Raw genomic sequence first — 10,733 nt, 5'->3', positions numbered from 1 at the left:
ACGGACAGGGATAACTACACTAAAGTTTCTCTACCGTTTGGCGTTACAGTGTATGTTACGAGTAGTGTATTAGACTATTACTCTAGGTATTTATTAGGGCTTATTGAGTGGTAGGCGGTGGGGTGGAGACCTTATTATCTTCGGTAATAGTTTAAATACGTAAAGAAGGAGCCACGTTAGGAGAAAAAACTTTAGAAGAAAATTTGTTTCTTGTTTCTCTAATATAAAAAAAGAACTTGAAGAATTGCAATTTTCCTATGTATCCTATGCTTTTGTTAGGAGTAAATACAGTGCATCCATGATTCGGCGAACAATCCCAGCGCTAATTTTTAACGACATAAATCTTCCCAGTGGAGCGTACTTTTCATACCAACAAAATAACTCCCTGACCATCCTACCGAATGGCCAACCATCCTAGAATAGGTATTTTATGAGGTTTGGCTTGGTTGGATTATCGTATTTACTATCAATCGGTGTCTGGTCGGCTGAGTCGAAAACCTGCAAAACTCAAACCTTTTATTAAAATGGTTTATTGAGCCAGGAAAATACAGATACAAAGTGGATGAAAATAACTAAGTTTTCTTCTATAGATTTGTTTTCTTACAGTGACTCCTAATCAAAATAAACTAACACACGAAGGTAGAGGAATCAGTAAATGGTACATAGTTTAAAGATACGTTTGTGGCTTCCATATTATTATTATTATTGTGTTTGTTGTCATTGTTGCTGCGTTTATTATTATTATTGTTATTATTATTATTATTATTATTATTATTATTATTATTATTATTATTATTATTACTATTACTATTACTATTATTATTATTATTATTATTATTATTATTATTATTATTATTATTATTAAGAGCGTTAGTTCTTCACCCCCCTGTTGGTTAATGATCAACAGTTATGGTTATACCTGTTGTTTAAGGATAGACTCTGTCCCTAAGAATTTTAATCCACGTGCAATATTTTCCGGTTGTCTGGGAGTCTGTTAGTTGTCTGTTAGTTGTCTGTTAGTTAGTTGTCTGTTAGTTAGGTTGTTCGTTTGTTAGTTGTCTGTTAGTTAGTTGTCTGTTAGTTAGGTTGTTCGTTTGTTAGGTTGTTCGTTTGTTAGTTGTCTGTTAGTTAGTTGTCTGCTAGTAGAAATATTAGACCGTTACATTATCATTTTGTTAGAATATTTGATAGTTGTAGTGTTAGTACTTTGTAGTTTGTTTAAATATTAGTCCTTAGTTAATTTATTAAATAGTTGGAATGTTAAATGACTGAAATTTGAGTTAGTTAGTATATACGTTAATTTTGCCAGTGTTTTTTAGTGTGTCAAACAAGTGATCATTATATCATTAAACTGAAATATTACATTACGGGGCTTTGAAAATCTCGACTTGGTGAGGAGGAAAAAGTCGATTTGTTAGACTCGTGCTGATTGGGCCTTGTCTTTTGTGACGTCATTAGTGTCCTTCTTACTAGATTTCTTATAATATTTGCCACACCGACCTGCCTGACCTGACCTGACTTAACCTGACTTAAACCTAACCTAACCTAATCCTACGGTTAAACCTAATCTAATCCTATGGTTAAACCTAATCTAATATATCCTATCCTAACATAATGTAACTTAACCTGACCTAATGGTAAATTAACTTAACCTAAACTAACCTAATCCAAAAAACGAAATCTATCTTAAGAGATGAGTCAGTTTACCAATCAGCTCAAGCCATGCCCGCATTACACGTGGATATTTGACTTAACTGGAGCCATGTCAGGGAGGGAGGAGGGAGGGAGGGAGGGAGGGGGTGGGTAGCGAGTGTGGTAGAAACGGTGGTAAGTGGAGCGGGAAGGCTGTCAGGCTGTCAGTCTCTCTGTCCTTGGGAGGAGAAAGTGGGCACTGACGGCCTTCTGCTCTGAGTAATACAACCATTGTGTCTTCCTGTGTGTTCTGTGGCCTTCTGTGTGCGTGTCTGTGTTGATTTGTACTGTCATTGTGTGTTCTGTGGCCTTCTGTGTGCGTGTCTGTGTTCATATGTATGGCCATTGTGTGTTCGTGTGTGTTCTGTGGCCTTCTGTGAGCGTATGTGTTGATCTGTACGGTTAATATGTCTTTGTGTTGTCTGTGGCCTTCTGCGCGCGTCTGTGTTCATCTGTCCATCCTCTGTACCTTTCTGTATTGTCTGTGGCCTTCTATGTCTGTTCTTCTTAACTCTCCTCTATACACACGTTCTGTCACTGTTCTTTCACCAGTCGTGGCAGTTATCCTCACCTTGCACGAGCCTGAGCGAGGGGGGGGGTACAGTCGTCGTGTATAACAAGAAAGGAATGTTGCAGTCAGACCACATTCCTATATGCAAGTTATAAACATGTAGAAGCTTTTGGGTTGGCGTCCCTAGTACAGCTGGCAACACTGAGACCTGACCTATTTTGCTGCCTGTGTTAATGCTGATTCTTGTCTGGATCTTGTGTGATGTTGTTTTTGATAGTTGTGTACCTGTAATTATCTCTATACCTGTAATTGTAACCTTACCTTTATCTGTACCGTTTCCTCGCATGTGTTTGTAATTGTATCTTTACCTGTATTTGTAATTGCAAGTACAGCAAGTGAGAAAAAGAGTGTGGGTGTGGACGTAAGTGTGTAAGATAGGGTATGGGTAAGTGTGTGAGTGAATGAATGTGTGAATATCTGTAATAGGCAAGGTTTGTATGGATGAATGAATGAATGAGTGTGTAAGTTCGTGGGAGTGGGAGTTAGAGAATGGGGATATGAGTGTAGGAGTGTATGAAGAACAGAGAGAAGAATTTACGTGTTAGAGAGAGAGAGAGAGAGTGAGAGAGAGAGAGAGTCAAGGTGAACCAGTGGGGAGGGAGGAAGGATGGATGGAGGGGGTAAGTGGTGGTGGTGGTGGTGTAGGTGTAATGGGGGAGGGGGGGGGAGAGGGGAGGTTGAGGGAGGTTGAGGGAGGTTGAATAGGTGGCACAGGTCACAAGCAAGATGGAGGACGCCATATTTAAGGTCAATGGAGGTCAGAGCCGCCTTAAAGTTGCGTAAGAATCTGGCAACTGGTCGCTGGTCGCTGTGGTCAATATCTCTCTCTCTATAAGGTCGAGGGATACCTGCTATAGGATGATGGAAACTCTAGAATGATAGTTATACCAGATTCTAGATGGATGTTGTGCCTTTAGAATCATCGAGATTAGGTTAGGTTAGGTTTAGGTTTAGGTTAGAGTTAGGTTAGGTTTAGGTTAGGTTTAGGTTAGAGTTAGGTTATTTTAAGAAGTTGGTGGCGGAGTTGGTTTTGTAAAGGATAATATATGTATAAAAGTCTTAAGTCTTCTCTCTCTCTCTCTCTCTCTCTCTCTCTCTCTCTCTCTCTCTCTCTCTCTCTCTCTCTCTCTCTCTCTCTCTCTCTCTCTCTCTCTCTCTCTCTCTCTCTCTCTCCATTTCCCCTTTTCCTTCAGCATTTCTCCTCATTATCTTAACCTCTATTCTCCATCCCTCACTCCTCATTTCCCCCCTTTCTCTCACTTCCTCCTTCCCCCTTTTATTTCCTGCCTCCCAAATTTTCTCATTTTTTGTACCCCCCCATAACCTCTCTCCACACCCATTACCCCTCATCCATTACCCTTCATCCATTACCCTTCGCCTCATCCATCACCCCTACCAGTTCACCCCTTCATCCCCCTCCCGCGCCGCCTCCCTGGGTCACATTTACTACAGTGTTTCAAAGGTCCAGACCAACAGGCACCTCGCTAGCCCAGTTTTTGTCGGAGGTCAAGATGTAGTCTTCCTTACTCCCATACTGGTCCTTCTCCTCCGTGTCTGGTCTCCATACGTGTGGTCTCCGTGTCTCGTCTCTCCATACGTGTGGTCTCCGTGTCTCGTCTCTCCATACATGTGGTCTCCGTGTCTCGTCTCTCCATACGTAATCTCCGTGTTTTGGCGTGGTCTCTGTGTCTCGTCTCCATGCGTAGTCTCTGTGTTTCCTAGTTTCACCCCCCCTGACTTCCATACCTGACCTCCATGAATTCCATACTCGGTCTCCATAGCTTGGTGTTCCTTGATCTTTTTTCCCGACCTCCTTGACCTCCGTCCCTGGCCTCCGTGACTCCTTAATCACCCCTCACCCCCACACACACACCTTCACATGCTTCGAGGTGCAGCTCCGGGAAGTTAACCTTGAAGGAGTGGTGATAAGTTGAGGCTGAGGTTTGTCATTAGTATTTTCTAAGCGTAGTAAAATAAATTGAATACAAATAAACTTAGGATGATGTTAAGTCGTCCCACCAGCTATTTTCTTGTGTGTGTCAGTGAATGCATGTTCAGTCAAGGATGCACAGGTCACACGTACACACACATATACGTACACACACACACGTACACACTACACACACACACACACACACACACACACACACACACACACACACATACACACATACACACACACAAATGCAACGCACATACATAATACATGCATATATTACTGCCTAGTTATATACATGCGTGTATACATATTTACATAAGTATACTGTATACATGAGCGAGTGGCTGGTTAAGTTCTTGGGTTATTCCTAAAGAGGTTTTGACGATCTCTTGTAGCATAAGAATAGAGAGCTTATTTCACCTCATGATTAAAACAACCTTACCTTACCTTACCTTACCTTACCTTACCTTACAAAAGACAAACAAACCTAACCTAACCCTATCTAACCCCAAGGTGAAATAAGCTGGGGTTCCTAATCTTAATGAAATCCCGTTTTGGCTTATTTTGTAGATCAGCTCTGTTGTTGTTGTCAGCGGCTTAAGAGAAGTAACCTACATCCTGTTGTCAGCTCTGTAAGATGCCCTGACGAGGTTGGAACTGTTGGCCTCTAGCATGATGAACACTGCATAGTTTCAAGATGTGATCATACAGGACTCATAAAGGCTGTTTGTCTGTCTTTATCGGGGTTACTAAACATGTCTATAAGATTTATCTGTATTGTGTCTTGCTTCAAAGGCTGCCAGTCTTAATCCCTTCTTCTCCTCAGTTTATCCGGATATTGTAGGTGTCTTCGTTATGGAGGGAAGTTAGTCCGGTTAAGGAGAGTTTTATTCCAATGATGTGATGTGTAAAGGGAGACTCCATGTTTGTTGACAGTGGATCAGGAGGTGACGTAAACGGGATCTGTAAGAGTCGAGTGATGCTTTTCCTTTGTTTATTATCACGATTTTAGTTTTGTTTTTATTATATTATTTTTTGTACTGTTTTTGTCAGTTATTTTGCGGCTATTAAAGGTTAGTGGAATATAATAATAATGGCGTTCAGGGTTTTTGTTTATCATCACTTGAGATTCCACAGGGATATTGTCATTGTTAGAATTGTTGTTTGTGGATTATTAGAACCCCGTAGGAAAAGGTTGACACACACACACACACACACACACACACACACACACACACACACACTACATCCTTGACCACCGGAAGGACAAGACCTATCACGCGCTGCTGTGCAGCGGCCCCTTGGCCAATGTTCGGCCTATTCCCCAAGCCCCTCTCCCTGACCCATCCTCACCACCGGGATATCTATATAATCAAAAGTGACAATTTCGTTTTGGAAAGAAGTGGGATCAGTGTTGAATAGTAATGAAAAGTTTTTAAACCAGTGAATTCAGCACGAGACAGTACCAGCGAGAGCCATGGCCCACCAGTGAGGTAAGCACCCCTGGGAACCGACCACCATCCTCTGACCAGGTGTTAATCAGTCCACCCTGGGAACAACAGTGGGTTGGCTTTACACCTGACTACGAGATAACACAACACCACTTAGCAGAGAGTGAGGTACTGTGACACCACCCCACACCACCCAGTGTCCCCATGACCTCGTGAGGTCCTTCATCTCAACACCTACGGACGAGTTACTGCACCACGGGCCTTTGTGACTTCACACAGTATGGCAACAAACCAGCCCGGCCCATCAGCTGCAAACTATAATAATTTGTATGTTCAATTCATGTTCCTTCTTCTTTCATTAATGAAAGCTTTTGTTAAACGACCCACCCACCCCATGTCTTTGTATGTAATAAGTCATTTTTGTCTAATGTATATTTTCAGCCTTCGGGCTGCAGAAATTTTTCAATAACCGTTAATTATTATTATTATTATTATTATTATTATTATTATTATTATTATTATTATTATTATTATTATTATTATTATTATTATTATTATTATTATTATTATTATTATTATTGTTATTACACACACGGGGGTCATAATATATATATAAACAGGCCTTTTACTTTACCCATGGGTGTAATTTATCGCCTATTCTTCTTCTTCTCTTTCCCTTTCCCCAACTGTCCATCACCGCCCTTCCCGTTTATCATTTGTCCTTCCAGTCTCCACCTTTCTCTCCTTTCTCCCTCCCCCCCTACTTTCCCCTTCTTTCCTCCCTCCCTTCTTCCTACTTCTCTCCTCACTCTTCCCCCTCCCCTTCTCCTCCCTCTCCTCTTAAGAACATAAGAAAATAAGGAGTCTGCAATAGGCCGGTTGGCCTGTGCATGGCAACTCCTGTCGAGTTACTACCACTCTCTATCATCCATGAATCTATCTAGCCTCCTTTTGAAACTTTCCAGAGTTCCAGCACTTACAACAAAGTTGCTAAGCTTGTTCCACTCGTCCACCACCCTATTTGTGAACCAGTTTCTTCCTATCTCCCTCCTAAACCTAAACTTATCCAACTTGAATCCGTTGCTCGAGTCCTATCCTGCCGGATATTATAAGAACTTTATCTATATCCCCTTTATTGATTCCTTTCACCCACTTAAATACTTCTATCATATCTCCCCCTCCCCCCTCCTCTTCTTCCCCCCACCCTTCCATCACCCTATTCTCCTCCTACCCCCCTCCTCTTCCTCCTATTCTTACGCTTCTTTGTTCTAACACTAATTAAAGCCTCTCGGTACTGTAAGTCTCTCTGTTCTTCATTGTGTGAGACCTACAATTCTTTTTAACCGCTTGTGTGTGTGTGTGTGTTATATAGGGCTTGTATAATATATAACACTGAAGAATATGTTGGTCATATTCATTTAAGGAAATACTTCTCGGGTCTCGCTCAAGGACAACGAGTTCTGTTGAAACCGATCTTGATAATGTTCCGCCAGTGGTGGTGATGAGAGGTTAATAATAAGGTAAATTCTGATAGGAATATTAACAATAGTGCTAATAATATTATTATTAATTATAATCATAATTATTATAAAATAACAATAATGATATTTGCTACTTCTATTACTTCATAATAATAATAATAATGATGATAATAATAATAACAATGATAATAATATTAACAATAATAATTACGTTTTTTTTTCACAAACCTTTAATAAGAATTGTATTTCAAGAACAAAAAGCTGATTACCTGAAGATTAGCCCCCCAGCTTATTTCATCTTAACCTAACCACTCTAACGCTAACTAACCTTACCCCTCCAAGGTAGCGTTAGTGTGTTTAACCTTAAGGTGAAATAATCTTGGGTGGCTAATCCTTACGTCAACCCAAAGGCTGTCATCTCCGGCACAAAAAGTGATAACTCAAAAATTAATAACTAATAAAAAAAATATATTATTGAAATGTGAATATAAATCATAGATGGATATATAGGAATAAACTAGATATACAAATAACCATTACTATTTACTGAATAACTAGAGGTGGCCAAGCCGAGGGAAGGAGGAAAGTGGCCTGTCTATAGGGGTGAGAGGGGGGTGATATTGAAGCCTTTAGGTAGGACTTCTCTATTCCACAGCTTGAACTGGTAGACTGTTCCATAGATCTACCACCATCTGTGTAAAATATATCCTGCATGATATTCGTGTGTTGGGCGAGCTTAACGTTATGTCCCCTCGTGTTAGCCGTGCGTGAGATGATTATGTAGTATCTAGAGTTCACGTTTTCCATCCCCTTACAAGATTATGAAGATGTCTGAGGTCCGCTACACTACATGTCTTGTGTGAAAACTTCCTTAGTGTTTCTTGTGTACTTGGATCATCGAGATTGTCTTAGTTCCGGGATCATTCTTAGTTGTTCTGTGTTGAACCTTTTATGTGACGTTACGTGGGATTTATAAAACTGAAGGAGCAAAAATCTGGGTTGGCTTTTCTCACTGTTGCATGCCCCCACGTGTTGCTTGGCCTTCAGTGACCGCTCTAACTCAACGCCAAGATCTTTCTCCTTATCAACAGTATCTAGGAAAGTGTTATGTAAATGAAGAAGATAAGAAATGGAGAGATAAGTTAAAGATATGTAAAGATGTAAACTATAAATAAAACAAAGAGTAGAGAAATAAATAGTTAATATAAGTGAAGTAAAGTTGAGGTGTATACAGGTGTTGTGCTTGTGACCTTGTGTGTGTGTGTGTGGGGGGGGGGCGTCACAGTTACTTGTTGGCTGGCGTAATGTCTATAAATGTAAACCAGCTGGTGTTCCCCTCCTCCCCCTCCCTTTCTCCCCTTCCCTCCTTCTCTCCTCCCGTCTCTTCCCCCTTCCCTCCCTCTACCTCTATACCTCACTGACTGCATGCTCCCTCCGTCTCTATTTTCTTTCGTCCCTCATTTCTTCTCCCTCTACTTCTTTCCCTCCCTCTCTCCCTGCCATCCTTACTATTTCCATCCTTCTCTCCCCTTTTCCTTCTTTCCCGACTTCACTTCTTCCCTCCTTCCTCCTCCTTTCAATGCCTCCTTCCCTCCCTCCTTCCTTCCCTCCCTCAGACCTTCACCCGTTATGGACATTGATCAAGGAGCGTTATTGAGTAAGTCTTGGCTCGTCTGGGTGATGTTATCGTCTGGGTGATGTTATCGTCTGGGTGATGTTATCGTCTGGGTTTTCTAGTACTTGTGTTACATAGTGAATTATATTGAAAGAGTCGTGATGGAAGACCAACCTCGTCGAATATGTCTAAGTATGTGTGTGTGTGTGTGTGTGTGTGTGTGAATATATATTGTATTTGTACTCTTTAAATTTATGTAACTTTGTTCCTATACGACGTTGAATAGATAGCACTTAATTTCTACTATTATAACTTGTACTTTATACGTATCCAGTAGTGAAGATATAGGAGTTACCATGTACCTTGTAAGATTGACAGGTAATGTTAATTAATCTGATATATATTCATGTTATCTGGTGTGTACTTTACCTGTGTTTTTTTGTTCATCGCCTTAGTAACCTTGTGCTTGTTTTTTTTTTACGACCTTCTCGAGTCTTGACCATCAACACACACACACACACACACACACACACACACACACACACATCACACACACACACACACACACACACACACACATGTTTTACCAGTTAAAAATCAAGTAATCAAGTTTGACAACACCATGTCTCTTCTAACTTTACCTTGAAATTTTTATGGTAAGAATGTTGTTTGCGTCAGTTGTTCGTTTATCATTACCTTGGTGTTACCTTGATGTGTAGGTTTATGTTTGATGTTGTTTGGTTTAAGAATATACGCAGGAGTCTTGCTTGGTTTAATCAGTGTTATTGTTTTTGTTTCGCTTGTTTCTGGTTTAATTTTTTCTGGCTAATTATACCGTTTCAATTTCAATTTTTTATTTCAATTCCATACGTGTTAACATTCCTAAGATCTGATTGGTGGGGGAGTGTAGTTTGCCTCTGATTGGCTAAATAAGGAGTCCAATTAAAATGTTACGTGGAGGTGGGATGACCATTAGGGGACATTGCCTCTGCACTGATTGGTGATTGGTCAGATTGGTTCCAGTCCTAACCTAACCTAACCTAGTCAAACCATTTGTATTTGAGAGCCAATGCTAAAGGTCAGATTACGTTAGGTTAAGAGTTAAATTAGGTTAGCTTAGGTTAGATAAGGTTAGCTTAGGTTACAGTGGGGTAGCTTAGGTTACAGTGGGGTAGCTTAGGTTAAATTAGGTTTGGTTAGATTAGCTTAGATTAGGTTAGGTTAGGTTGGCACGTGTTTTCACCTTGGCCCACCTAACCTGCACCTGCTAGTAATATACACCAGGTGTGTTATAGAGGGACCTGTATTTCACATGGCCTAAAGGTTGATGTTACCAGGTGTTCATGCATTGCCTTTAGGATAATTAATTACCTGTCTATCTTACCTGAGTTTCATTATATATTTTTTTAATGTCCGCAACAAATGGACATCCTCTTGTTCGTTTCACTTTTCACTCTTTCACTCTCTCTCTCTCTTCCCCATTCCCTCTCATCTCCCACCCCTTTCCCTCTCACTTTTCACCCATTCCTTCTTACCTCTCCCCCACCTCCACTTTCATCCTCATTATGTCAATCTAACCTCTCACTTCCGCACTCTCTCCCTCTCTCCCTCACTCTTTCCCTCTCTCCCTCTCTCACCCTCTCTCCCTCTCTCTCCCTCTCTCCCTCCCTCTCTCCCTCACCCAACTACATTCCTCACGCCTCACCTGTCTTATCTCTCCTCCACCCTCTTCTTTCCCTCCTTTCCTCCCTTCTTCCTCCCTCTTGTCCCATTATTTTTTCACTTTTCTTCTCTTCCCCTTTCCTTCATTCTCTCACCCCCCTCCTTCTACCTTTCCTTTTATTGTTTTACCTTTCATCTCCCTTTCCTCCTCCCCTCCTCTCCTCCCTCCTCCTCCTCCTCCTCCTCCTCTCCTCCTCCTCCTCCTCCTCCTCCTCCTCCTCCTCCTCCTCCTCCTCCTCCTCCTCCTCCTCCTCCTCCTCCT

This window comes from Homarus americanus, unplaced genomic scaffold (assembly GCF_018991925.1).
Source record: "Homarus americanus isolate GMGI-L3 unplaced genomic scaffold, GMGI_Hamer_2.0 scaffold29324, whole genome shotgun sequence".
Lineage (NCBI taxonomy): Eukaryota > Metazoa > Arthropoda > Malacostraca > Decapoda > Nephropidae > Homarus > Homarus americanus.
Note: the sequence above shows the minus strand (reverse complement) of the source record.